We start from the raw sequence: 14,837 nt of genomic DNA, 5'->3' as shown, positions 1-14,837 counted from the left end.
GTTAGAACAAACATCTAACTAGTTGTGCATGACAGACAGGAAGAACACACCAGAGCAGTTTCCCCAACCAGATAGCAAGCCGTCTACTCAGTAGGAAAAGCTCATCGGAACAATGAACGGAAGGACCAGTCTACCAACGTCTTATCTTACTGTAAGAATTTTCTTTCTGAAAGGCTCAGAGTGCTTTATTTGCATGGATTGACTCATTTTTTAGGATTCTCATTCTGGAAAAAAAAGACTCCATTGTGTCATATTAAAGATGATAAAACCATGGCAAGGAGAGGTTAAGTATGCTGCCTGTGGTCATAAAGAACCCTTGGTGTTTAGGATAAGATGCCAGCTCATTCTGATTTGAAGTACATGTTTTTTTTCTGTCACTGCATGCAAAGAGCAGAGGACATAGGCACTAAAAACAGGGAGCAGCCTTAGCCCCAGGGAACCTCTCTGAAGTTTCTGCCAAATCATTTGTTTTCACTTAACCCAGTAGTGCTTATATTTTTAGCATAAGATCCGATCAGAAGAGGCAAGACCACCCATCTGGGCACTTTATCTCTATTACTGTCAGTGTGGACAGTTTCAGGATATTCCTCACTGGTGCCCATTGGAGAGTTTTAAAAATAGGACATGGCAGGCTCTCAGGAAACCTAGGAGCCAATATTGCGTTCAAGGTACACCTGAAGCATTTATGCTAAAGTAGATGTAAAATAGAACACCGATATTTACCAGAGGCTGTTTAGACAGCAACAAAGTAACAGGTATAAAAACCATCAGGAAAGACAAGGAGGTCAACTACAGCACATGACAAACTTTTCTCAATAAAAGATGTTCTGAGAATGAGAAAGACCACCCCCTTCCCATCTCTTCAATATTTTCCTAGTGTCACAGGGATAGGATAGGACCTAAGTGATATGTGATCACTTCTTTCATTTTGAGTAGAATCATTCCAAGCGGTAAGAATCATCATTCAAAATAAAAAAAAAAAAAAAAAAGAATCATCATTCATTCAATCGAGGAACACCTACAGCACACTTTTTAACACAAGATGCCAAGGACTTTTCTAAGTACTGTGCATACACATTGGTAAGCAAAATGGACACAGTCCTTGCCCTCCTAGAGATGATATTCTAGAGGAGGAAGAAAGACAAACAAACAAATATAAGGACTTGTCTGGTGGTCCTGTGGTTATGAATCTGCCTGCCACTGGAGGGTATACAGGTTCGATACCTGGTCCAGGAAAATCCCACATGCCCCAGAGCGACTTAGCCTATGCTCATAACTAATGAGCCTGCACGCTAGAGCCTCTGCTCGGCCACAAGGGGAGTCACCACAGGGAGAAGCCCACACACCATGATGACGGGCAGCCCCAGCGACAGCAACTAGAGACAGCCCTTATGCAGCAATGAAGATCCAGCACAGCTGTAAATAAATAAAATTCTATAAATAAGTAAATACAGATGGACTACAATGTCAGTGCTATTTCCAAGACGAGATGTAAAGCTGGGTAATGAAATCCAGGGTGACGTGGGGTCTGTGCACAGGTAAGGTGGCCAGGGAGGACTTCTCTACAGAGGTAGCATTCAACCTGAGATCTAAATAAGAACCATTCCATTCACTCAAGTCGTTCAATTCAGGCAAAATGTGGTCACTGTCTATTATGTGCCCAGCACTGCACATGAGAAAGTGACATTCGCAAAGCCTCTGCTCCACAGGAAACAGAGGGCTAGAAAAGAGATGACACAGCTACTCTGAAATCAGGAATGGTATTTGCAGTTTCAGGTACGACTCATCCCAGGTATGTCTGTAGTTCTTCTGTATCTTCACAAAATACCCAGAAAATCCAATTCCTGTTATAGACAAGGAATGCCACCTGCAATATCAGCAAACAAAGGATGTTGCAGCCGTCAAGCCATCGGCCACCACTTCTGCCCCTGATGGTGAGCCCGGAGGGAACTCAGGATGGAGACAAACAGGCCTCCTGCCACCAAGCTGTCAGCCTCTGCAGCTGTGCACAGCAGCACACCCTGAGGGGCCTCAGGACCGAGAAAAGCAGGACACTGGCCCGAGCTAGCTAAGGCCCACTTCAGAAGAATGATTTCAATGAGCCCAGCATCTTCCGTAAAACAGTGCTAAATTCATTAACTTGGGCTATCTGGTTTTCTTTCATTAATAGTCATCTTTTGATGCTCCGAGCCCCTGAATTTTGTTGCAGAAACTCCTATTCACCCTGGCTCCTCCCTGACATCTTCAGAGCAGTCCCTCAGAGTGATCTGCCAGGCTGCTTTCCACGCTTAAGACTGCCAAATAAAACATAATTTTCAACTTTAGGTTGTGCTTTTTTTTTTTTTTCAGTTGTGACTAAAGAATTGCAAATGCAACCAGTTTAAACAGCTTAACTGTTATATCTTAGGATGACCTTCCCTCCATTCAGAGATAGCAGGAGACCATTTCCTGCAAAGAGAACACAAACTTTGGAAGCCCGGAGGCGTCAGCGCTGCTGCCTGGGGTGCCAGGGGTCCCTGGTGGAAAAGCACTGCCCTGTTCCAGGAAGGGTCCTTAAAGTAATCTGACACCTGGTTTTCAGGAATCTCTCTTCCAAGTCTGTCAATATTTTCCACCTGCATCAGGAGAAAAACATAAAATAGTAACATACTCATCGTAGATATTTAGCCATCAATGAGGGCTCCTTCACTCTGTGGGGAGGAGCCTCCAACATCCTCCTCTTGAATCAAATATTAAGGCTACGACAGAGTCTAGTCGGACTTCCTTGGTGGCTCAGACAGTAAAGCCTCTACCTACAATACGGGAAACCCAGGTTCAATTCCTGGGTCGGGAGGATCCCCTGGAGAAGGAAATGGTAACCCACTCCAGTACTCTTGCCTGGAAAATCCCATAGACGGAAGATTCTGGTAGGCTACAGTCCATGGGGTTGCAAAGAGTCGGACATGACTGAGTCTAGTCATGTGTCTCACTATATCAGACAAGGGAGATAAGAAACATAGTTCCCATAGAAACATAAACTTTAGTTGAGGAAAATCTGAAAAGGCAGTCATTTGGAGCCTTGTCCTAAGAATCAGGAGATGGCAACTCCATTTATACTTTTAGAACAATCTGTTGTGTGACCCTAGGGAAGTTATATAATCTCACTGAGGCTCAGTTTTCTCATCATTGCAGTCATGATACACAGCTTTCAAATATCTCTGTGGAGTCTAGTTCAGCCTGAGCGGCTCTACTTTTATCTGTTTTGACTGCATGTCTGGGTAAGAGTCCACTGGAAACACACGTGTCCTGATGAAATGAAACAAGGGATAATCACTGGAAGAGAGGCGCACTGAAGCCTCCTTCTACTCCACCATACAGAGATTCCTAACATTGCCCAGGCTGGAGGGACATGCAGAGCAGGGGCAGGGAATGGTTTGAAAAACAAACGTACCCTGCCTTACAAAGCCACTTGCTACCTTCTCCCTTTCAAAAGTAAAAGGTACTATTGAGACTTCTCTGGTGGTCCAGTGGTTAAGAGTTCACTTTCCAATGCAAGGAATGCTGGTTCCACCCCTGGTTGGGCAGCTAAGATCCCACATGCCTTGTGGTCAAAAAATAAAAACATAAAACAGAAGCAATAATGTAACAAATTCAACAAAAGACTTTAAAAAAGACACTCCACATCAGAAAATCTTAAAAGATAAAAGGCACTACCATGATGATGATTATTATTATACCAAAACTTAATTTTGGCTACTGAGCTTAATAAGTTTTGGAGTGCTTTTCCCAAAGGATTCTTTTGTCTTAAAAAAAATTTTTAAGTGCACTTTCCTTAATCCCCTAAAGGTTCCCCTTCTTTCAAGGGTATGAGGAGAAAAGGCAAAATCAATTATATCTTTGCTAAGCTGCTACTTTATCCAATACATATATACTGAATGTTTACAACATACTAGACACTAGTAGGAGTTAACTAGGTTTTCTATAAAGCACAGTTAGATATAAATCCTCAGTGAAATGTAAATCCAAGACCTAAACAAATGGAGGGATATCCCTGCTCATGGACGGGAATACTCATTTTTCTTAAAATGTCAATTCTCCCCAATTTTATTGATTGGGGAGAATTTTACTGATTCAACAAAATCCCAGTCTTGGCAACATTTCTTTTGTAGATATTGACATGCTGAATCTAAAATTTCTATGGAAAGGCAAAGGCACTCAATAGTCAACAATACTGAAAAGAACAAAGCTGGACACACCCGACCCAATTTCAAGACTTAGTGTAAAATGACAGTAATCAAGAGAATGCAGTATTGGTGAAAGAATAGAGAAACAGCCCAATGGAACATAAAAGAAAACCAAGAAATAGAATCACACAAATACAGTCAACTAATTTTTCACAAAATATAAAGGCAATTCAATGGAGAAAAGAGTTTTTTCAACAAATGGTGCTCTAGCAGCTGGATAGTCTATATGGGGAAAGAAAAAGATGAAGAAGATGAAAACAACAAAGAGAAGAACCTACCTAAACACATAAATCACACTTTGTATAAAAATTAATTCAAAGTGGACTGTAGATCTGTATAAAAATGTAAAATTATACCTTTTAGAAAAGAAAACATAAAAGAAAATACACTGAACCTTGGGTTTGGTGAGCTAGTTTTGATGTTAGATATGATAGTAAATAAAAACTATGATTGCAGAAGAAAAACTCAATAAATGAGACTTTGCTACAGTTGAGAACTTTCTAAACATGGTGTAAAAGGAAAAGACAAGCCCCAGACTGGAAAAACTGCTTTCAACTTGCATATCTAGTAAAAACAAACCAACCTTGTATTCAGAAAATGTTTAAATTCTCAAAATTCCACAAAATAACAAAACTCCCAATTTATAAATAAGTGAAAGATATGAGCATACACAACCCCAAAGAAGATACATGTATGTCTAATAAGACAGACAGATGTCAAAAAAAGGTTCTCAAAAATGTTTTTGGAAAACATAAGACCATAATAAGACATTCTAGCTATTAGAAACCTAAGAATTAAAACAACAACAAAAGCTGACAATACCAAGGAATAATACCAACAGACCTCTCTAGATCTAGAGACTGGATTTCTCATACACTGCCGGCAGGAATGCAAAAGGGTATAGCTTGTTTGCAGAAGAGTTGTTTATAAATAAAGTTCATCTGTACTTACCATTAAGACCTAGCATTTCCAATGATATATATTTATCCAGGAAAAATGCACTTAGGTCCATAGAAACACCTGCATGAGAATTTTTAAAGCATTTCTAATCACAGTTGTCCAAAATGGTACATAATTCAAATATCTTTCAATGACTGGATAAACAAACTGCAGTACATCCATACAATGGGATGCAACTTAGAAATAAGAAGAAATAGACTACTACTAGTACTCTTGCCTGGAAAATCCCATGGGCGGAGGAGCCTGGTAGGCTACAGTCCATGGGGTCACGAAGTCAGACAGGACTGAGCGACTTCACTTTGACTTTTCACTTTCATGCACTGGAGAAGGAAATGGCAACCCATTCCAGTGTTTTTGCCTAGAGAATCCCTGGGATGGGGAAGGCTGGTGGGCTGCCGTCTATGGGGTCGCACAGAGTCGGACCACGACTGAAGTGACTTAGCAGCAGCAGCAGCAGTACATATCACAATATGGACGAAACACAAAGGCATTATCATAAGTGAAATAAATTACATTTAAAAGGCTACCTACTCTATTAATTAAACAGGAAATTTTGGAAAACACAAAACGATAGAGATCAGTGGATACCACAGATAAAGAGTGGAGGGAGTGATTCACGACAAAGTGGTCACAGGAGGGAGACCTCTGGGGATAACAGAAGTGCTTGGCATCTTGAAATGTGAGGGTGATTATATGACTCTGGGCATGTACCAAGAGGCCTGAACTATACATTAACTAAATTACAAATACATTTTAAGAAACTTAAATACATGGGTTTTTGTGGAAAAAATAGATATTTTTTTCTCTCTCTGTTTCTATCTCTACCTACCTACTTATCTAAATGGTTACATTCTAAACTCTTGCAAGTGAGTATGAGTTTTCATTAGTGGCTGCATTGGAGCATTCAACAGTTGTATACGCTTCTATTTAATACAAGAAATATTGTTTCTGCTTTTCCTTTATTTTTCTGTTAAATAACACATTGCATCCATGCACTGTCAGCCATGTAAAGGAAAGACCAAACACCAGCAGAAGGCAGTAACACTGGGGCTAACTGTCCAGATTTGACTCGCCGTGTAACTGTAGTTTAACACAGCGTAACAAGACCACACACAAACATACACAAAAATGTTGGTTGTTGTAATGGACTTTTATATCCTGTCCTTTTTCACCTGATGAGTTAAGACTCTTATCATTTTCAAAATAAGGATGTGCATTCTGAAATAGTCATTTATACATTATATATTTTTAAAAATGATCAAGAACACAAGCAATTACAAAGAAGGCAAGAGAACAAAAGAGCTCTTTAATGTTTAAAATCTGAGTGAACTAGAAAAAGAGAAACACGGAAAACAAATCATTATATCTGAACATGTTTGAAACAGATATTGTTGGTTTCTTTCCAAATAACAATTTTTTAAACTACTTTCATTAAAAGATTTTGTCAAAAATGATATGATCACAACCTTTCCTAGGTAAACAGTTGATACCAAATGATCTAAAAGTAGAGGAATAATTACAGTTTAGTCTTCCATTTTAAAAACCTTTATTTCTATCATGTGGTCTAGGGATTCTTCTCAGAAAGCGATCAAATTCAGCGTAATGGTTTGTATGTGCATGCTGTATCTATCTGAAAGTGTATCACTGGACAATCAAAAATAGTTATGCCCCAAAATATTACTAGGAAATGTTTTTTACTTATATTTATGTGTGTATATTTACACACATACTTAGGAAGGCTATCTTATTTCTCCTGGCTATTCATTGCAACTCTACATTCAGATAAATATAACTTTCTTTTCTCCTTTGCCTTTAGCTTCTCTTCTTTTCTCAGCTATTTGTAAGGCCTCCTCAGACAACCATTTTGCCTTTTTGCACTTCTCTTTCTTGCAGATGGTCTTGATCCCTGTCTCCTGTACAATGTCATGAACCTCCATCCATACTTCTTCAGGCACTCTGTCTATCAGATCTAATCCCTGGAATCTATTTGTCACTTCTACTGTATAATCGTAACGGATTTGATTTAGGTTGTACCTGAATGGTCTAGTGGCTTTCCATACTTTCTTCAATTTAAGTCTGAATTTTGCAATAAGAAGTTCATGATCTGAGCCACAGTCAGTTCCTAGTCTTGTTTTTGCTAACTGTATAGAGCTTCTCCATCTTTGGCTGCAAAGAATACAATCAATCTGATTTCAGTATTGACCATCTGCTGATGTCCATGTGTAGAGTTGTCTCTTGTGTTATTGGAAGAGGATGTTGTTATGCAAAACTCTGTTAGCTGTTGCACTGCTTCATTTTATACTCCAAGGCCAAACTTGCCTGTTATTCCAATGCAAAGAAATAGAAGAAAACAATGGAATGGGAAAAAAAGAGAGATCTCTTCAAGAAAATTAGAGATAGAAAGGGAACATTTTATGCTAAGATGGGCAAAATAAAGGATAGAAACACCATGAACCTAACAGAAGCAGAAGATATTAAGGAAAGGTGGCAAGAATACAAGAACTACACAAAAAAGTTATTCATGACCCAGATAACCACAATGGTGTGATCACTCACCTAAAGCCAGACGTCCTGGAACGTGAAGTCAAGTGGCCCTTAGGAAGCATCACTATGAACAAAGCTAGTGTAGGTGATGGAATTCCAGTTGAGCTCTTTCAAATTCTAAAAGATGATGCTGTGAAAGTGCTGCACTCAATACACCAGCAAATTTGGAAAACTCAAGTTGGATCACAGAAAACTCAAAAGAGTTACAGAAAAACATCTACTTCTGCTTCAATGACTACGCCAAAACCTTTGACTGCATGGATCACAACAAACTGTGAAAAATTCTTCAAGAGATGGGAATATCAGACCACCTTATCTGCCTCCTGAGAAATCTGTTTGCAGATCAAGAAGCAACAGTTAGAACTGGACATGGAACAGACTGGTTCCAAATTGGGAAAGGAGTATGTCAAGGCTGTATATTGTTAGCCTGTTTATTTACCTTATGTGCAGAGCACATCATGCGAAATGCTGGGCTGGATGAAGCACAAGCTGGAATCAAGATTGCTGGGAGAAATATCAATAACCTCAGATATGCAGATGACACCACCCTTATGGCAGAAAGCGAAGCAGAACTAAAGAGCCTCTTGATGAAAGTGAAAGGGGAGACTGAAAAAGCTGGCTTAAAACTTAACATTCAAAAAACTAAGGTCATGGCATCCGGTCCCATCACTTTATGGAAAATAGATGTGGCAATGATGGAAATAGTCACAGACTTTCTTTTCTTAGACTGCAAAACCACTGCAGATGGTGACTGCAGCCATGAAATTAAAAGACACTTGCTCCATGGAGGAAAAGCTATGACCAACCTAGATAGCATATTAAAAAGCAGAGACATTACTTTGTCAACAAAGGTCCATTTAGTCAAAGCTATGGTAGTCATGTATGTCATGTATGGATATGAAAGTTGGACCATAAAGAAAGCTGAACACAGAAAAATTGATGCTTTTGAACTATGGTGTTGGAGAAGACTCTAGAGAGTCCCTTGGATTGCAAGGAGATCCAACCAGTCCATTCTAAAGGAAACCAGTCCTGAATATTCATGGAAGGACTGATGCTGAAGCTGAAGATCCAATATTTGGCCTCCTGATGCAAAGAACTGACTCTTTGGAAAAGCCCCTGATGCTGTGAAAGATTGAAGGCAGGAGAGGAAGGGGATGATAGAGGATGAGATGGTTGGATGGCATCACTGACTCGATGGACATAGTTTGAGCAAGCTCCAGGAGTTGGTGATGGACAGCGAAGCCTGGTGTGCTGCAGTCCATGGGGTTGCAAAGAATCAGACACGACTGAATAACTGAACTGAACTGAACTGAGCATCCTCACGGCGACTGACCCCCTGTGGGACTTTGCTCATGTGTTTTCCTTACTCTTCTGTTTCCTAAATCTAGAAGGTCATCTCAAGTCCTGTCAAAGTCTTCACAAAGCCCTTCAAGGAAACTGAAGTACCTCCCGCTCCTTTCTCTCCTCCCTCAGTACCAAATGCTCTGTGCAAAGTGCATTTTTGAAAGTTGAGGCAGGAGTGTCCTTTACTCTGTAAACTTTTCTGTGCCAAGTGACTCTCCTCTAATCTTTCAGGACTAGCTTAAAGGACAGATAAAGCACAGTCTTAGAAAATTAGGGTGACTAAGTTTTATCACTGTAAAGATATCCTTGAAAATATGTATTTCCCATGAATTCTTAAGACTATGTATCATTTATCAATACTCCATTATGCAATGTAAAAATGATTAATGTTTACCAACTACCGTCATCTTTTGTATAGCATTCAACTTACATTCAGAGAAGGAAATGGCAACCCACTTCAGTACTCTTGCCTGGAAAATCCCATGGACGAAGGAGCCTGGTGGGCTGCCGTCTATGGGGTCGCACAGAGTGGGACACGACGGAAGTGACTCAGCCCACAGCAACTTACATTGTTGAAGGTTCAGTGGTTTTTTTTTTTTAATTCCAGTTGATTTACAATGCTGTGTTTATTTCAGGTGTATAGCACAGCGATTCCAGCTAATATATATGTGTGTGTATATACATATTTTTTCCATTACAGATTACAAGACACTGAATATAGTTCCCTGTGCTATACAGCAGGCCCTTGTTGTTTCTCTGTTTTACATAGGGTTAATATCTGTTAATTCCAAACACCTAATTTATCCTTCCCTGTCCTTTCCCCTTTGGTTACCATAAGTTTGTTTTTTACATCTGTGGATCTCTTTCCATTTTGTAAATAAATGCATTTGTATCATTTTTTTTTTAAGATTATACTTACAAGTGATTTTGTATGATAGTGTCTGCTGGCTTACTTCACTTAGCATGATGATCTGTTTTTTTAAAGAAGTAAAAGGTATTAATAATTATAATCTGGAGGACCAAGCTGTTATCTCTAGTCCTATCAGAGGCACTGCTGCTACTGCTAAGTCACTTCAGTTGTGTCCGACTCTGTGCGACCCCATAGACGGCAGCCCACCAGGCTTCCCTCTCCCTGGGATTCTCCAGGCAAGAACCCTGGAGTGGGGTGCCATTGCCTTCTCCATCAGAGGCACTATTTTCTAACAAAGGTAAGATATAATAAAACGGAAGGAGAGATAAAAGCTTCTGAATCAACTTGTACTTCATAATTAAATTAAATGAATACTATATTAATAAATAGAGAATGCTCAGAAACATTTAATTGCACATTTATCTTTTCAGTCTACTTAAATCTGCAAACCTAGAATACAACTAAAACTCTGAGTTACGTATGTCAGAATTCTAAATTCAGCAAATTTTATTCACACAGATATTATTTTTATATACTCCAGTTCAGCACACCAAAAGGAAAGATATAGTCACATGTAATAATATTTTCCTTCAGGGAAGAAGTGCTAAAAGCTGGTCAGAGCTGTAACTAGAAATGAAGTTGAAAATTAGAAAATGAATCAACTGTGATAATGTGATTTCAGAACTTGTAAAAAAAAAAAAAAAGTTGTAAACAGAGAATGTCAACTTCTGGAAACAGTTTAACATTAGAGGAACCTTCATTACCAAAGAAACATGCATCTTTATGGAAATAACACATTTAGGGAAATATTTTTAAAACTCCTTGCACATCTAACATTGGTTATTTCCAATTAGCATAAAATACATACTGCCATTGCCAGGTCACCTTTCTATGTAATATTTTTCCGGATTTTTTTTTATGTGGACAATTTTCAAAGTGTTTATTGAATTTGTCAGAATATTTCTCCTGTTTTGTTTTGGCTTGTTGGCCACAAGGCATGTGGGATCTTAGCCCCTGACCAGGGATGGAACCTGCACCCCCTGTGTTGGAAGTCAAAGCCTTAACCACTGGACCACCAGGGAAGTCTCTGAAGGCAACTTAAAGTCAATGGATCAAACCATACAGTCAGCATGATTCCACAAGCACTGCTGAGATCTGGTCCATCGGACTGCTGAAATTTCACAACAACGCAATGTATAAATTAGAGTTTAGGGCTCATTTTTATTGGGAACCAATGTATACTTATCATATACTGCCTGATTTCTAAGACACACACCACCCCTCTCTCCCATCTTTGACTTCTAATGACTCCTCTTTTCAACATCATCTGGGTGAGAGCAGCTACCATCACTTGGCTTGGAATTGCTGCCAAGATTGAAAATGAGATTCCTTGTAGGAAGTCTCTGAACTCTTGACAGCTCACTGATCACATACTGGTTTCAAAAATGTTTCTGGTTGCATGAGTGCTTTATTTTAAAAGTATTTATAACAATAGTAAAGCAGCTACAATAATTCTCATTTTGTAGGTAAGAATATAAGGCACAAGAGCCTAACATATAAAGTCCCTTTAGCCACTATTAGCACAGACCAGCATGGATCAAATTTAAGTGTCTAAAGGTCATCTGGGAAATCATGTTAAAATGCAGATTCTAAATTTTTTTAACAAGGATATGTATATGTGGACATATACACATATATGTATAACGGATTCACTTTGCTTTACACCTGAAACTAACACCACTGTAAATCACCTATACACTAATGCAAATTTTTTGGGTGCAGATTCTAATTTGATACAGTTCTGGGATAGGGCCTAAGAATCTTCATTTCTAAGACTCTACTAGGTGATCACATCTGCTCTTCCCAGGTCATAATGTGCGGAGCAAAAGTATAGATACTCTGCAACCCCAGTTTTCTCCCAAATCCACGCACCCCAGAACCCTGCTCGCTTTATGTTGTTGCTCAGTCACTAAGTCATGTCCGCTAAGTCGCTAAATCAACCCCATGAACTACAGTACACCAGGCTTCCCTGTTCTTCAGTATCTCCTGAAGTTTGCTCAAACTCATGTCCGTTGAGTCAGTGATGCCATCCAACCATCTCAGCCTCTGTTTCCCCCTTCTCCTCCTGCTCCCTTTATAACTAGTATCTATTTCTCCTCTTCCTTCTCAAACCCACTGCTGGGCATCAGGATGGTAGTATGTCCCTCAAATATGTGCCTCAAATTTGATCACCTCTCCCAGCCTCTTCCCAAACCATGAAGAGGCCTGCCGCTGCTGCTGCTGCTAAGTCGCTTCAGTCGTGTCTGACTCTGTGCTACCCCAGAGACGGCAGCCCACCAGGCTCCCCCGTCCCTGGGATTCTCCAGGCAAAGAACACTGGAGTGGGTTGTCATTTCCATCTCCAATGCATGAAAGTGTTAAGTGAATGTGAAGTCGCTCAGTCCTGTCCGACTCTTAGTGACTCCATGGACTGCAGCCCACCAGGATCCTCCATCCATGGGATTTTCCAGGCAAGAGTACTGGAGTGGGGTACCACTGCCTTCTCTGATGAAGGGGCCTAGTCCTCTAGAAATTTCTAACCATGTTGGGCAAACCCTCTCTTCCACCACATCTCCACAAACCCTTGCGTTTTCTAACAGACGTTCCAGAAGTTACCATTTACTGGAATGTCTTTCTGTTTTCAGTATGAGAGAGGCTATGGGGACTTCACGTCCTCTCCCAGGCCGTCTCAGGCTCTAGAGAGCCATGCCTGGAGAGGGAACACCATCTGCAGGACCTCAGCCTAGCAGAACAACTGCAGGCAGCGCATGTCAACACCCACATGGCATCTCCAGGCAGCAAACCTGAGAGCTGGCAGGAGATAAGATTCGGTGGGAGGATATGGAGAAAAGTTAGAGGAGGGACCAGAGGGTAAGATGGCTCAGGAACAGGGCACCCTGCCCCACCAAGAGTGACTATGTGGATTTAGCTTGGTCTAATGATACTTTCGGAGAAGGCAATGGCACCCCACTCCAGTACTCTTGCCTGGAAAACCCCATGGACGGAGGAGCCTGATAGGCTGCAGTCCATGGGGTCGCTAAGAGTCAGACACAACTGAGCAACTTCACTTTCACTTTTCACTTTCATGCATTGGAGAAGGAAATGGCAACCCACTCCAGTGTTCTTGCCTGGAGAATCCCAGGGATGGGGGAGCCTGGTGGGCTGCCGTCTATGGGGTCGCACAGAATCAGACACAACTGAAGCGACTTAGCAGCAGCAGCAGCAATCATACTTTGGCTACATGATGTGAAGAACTGACTCACTGGAAAAGACCCTGATGCTGGGAAAGATCAAAGGCAGGAGGAGGAGAAGAGGACGACAGAGGATGAAATAGTTGGATGGCATCATTGACTTGATGACATGAGTTTGAGCAAGCTCCGGAAGTTGGCGATGGACAGGGAAGCCTGGCGTGCTGCAGTCCATGGAGTTGCAAAGAGTTGGACACGACTGACCAACTGAACTGAACTGAGTCATTCTGGGGATGGTTGAAGAAGACGGTGATGACTATCCTTTCTGAGATAATCCTCCACATCAGCAGCAGACTGTTCTTACTGTAGCTGAATTCCAGACACTGAAGTATTTACCCTTTCTTGTGCTTCCAGTACTTCTCAAGGCTGTTTCCAGTGACTAGTATGTTGTCACTGATAGTAGATGCGACATGGTGGCCCTTGGAATGGCGAGAACAATAACACTCCAGGCTGGATCCAGAAGCACCCCTCCTCCGCCCATCCTGACTGCCCACGATACCCAGCAACCCAAACACATTAACACACAGCATCTCCACTGAGAAGCTGGCCTGAATGGAGCTCATATAAACGTGACATGGCGACGAGAGCTTGCTGACCAAGGAGTTTCAGCAACAGGGGAGAGCATGACAAATGACGTAGGCTTTCACACCTGTGATTTACACAGTGGAATGTGATGACCTGGTCTGATTAATAAATACAGGTGACAGGAAGCAGAAACAGCGAACACTTAACAAACGTTAACTCATATATTCCCTGCCGCTGAGGACCTGCTAATGCCTGCCTCGCAATGACTCAGCAGATCTGACAATGACGCTGGGAGGAAGGAACAGGTTTATGAGCCAAAATAAATGCTCACAAGGGTGTGGTTTCCCAAGATTGGGGTGACAATAGCAATGAGCATTGGATCCTTAAAATCCAAGAGGGCTACCACACTCATGCAGAATTCCTAGATGAACAAAGAACAGGATGGAATCATTTGAGGGGCATCCAACTCCCCCCAATGCCTTAACAATTACAGTTCTCAACCTCTCACTATTCTTTGTGGGCAAAGAAGGGTTAAGGGTAATAAAGATGGAAGAGTAAGTGGTAGGAAGAAAGGAAGGATAATCACACAGGCTTCTGATGGAGAATCCTAATGCCTCCTGCATTTGGAGGGTTGAAGATGAAAGCCATTACCAGACAAATGCACTGGTCAGGGGGGTGGATGGCCCAAGAAAACCAATCTGCTAGGGTCTCATAAGAACAGAGAGTTAGCATAAATTTCAAATTCCAACCTAGAAGGATAGGAGACACTGAGAGACACATCCCATTTTCTGTAAGCCTCTCAACATGGCATTATCAGACCAGATTCCTTGCAGATTAGATTTTAACACTGAGATGTGGAGCCTTTGGGTGACCCACTTGGAAGGAGAATAATGGGGCAGAAATGCAATCATACAAAGACCGATCTGAGTGCCAAGGTATGCAACTGTGCAAAAGCCGTCCAAGTCAAATCCATAATTTACAAGGCAAAATTAAGATCAATATTTCTCACATTTCACTAAGAGGACAGTCTAACAGTTGAAAGTA

General features: G+C 41.0%; 1 protein-coding gene across 1 annotated transcript in view; it reads right to left on the bottom strand.

Annotated features, from left to right (window-relative positions):
* Window positions 1-14,837, bottom strand: part of UNC5D (unc-5 netrin receptor D) — a 643,560-nt gene that overhangs the window by 436,637 nt on the left and 192,086 nt on the right. The gene's annotated exons all lie outside the window — the stretch shown is intronic.

Source organism: Bos javanicus, chromosome 27 (genome assembly GCF_032452875.1).
Source record: "Bos javanicus breed banteng chromosome 27, ARS-OSU_banteng_1.0, whole genome shotgun sequence".
In the NCBI taxonomy this organism is placed as follows: domain Eukaryota; kingdom Metazoa; phylum Chordata; class Mammalia; order Artiodactyla; family Bovidae; genus Bos; species Bos javanicus.
This window is presented reverse-complemented; position numbering and strand designations above follow the sequence as displayed.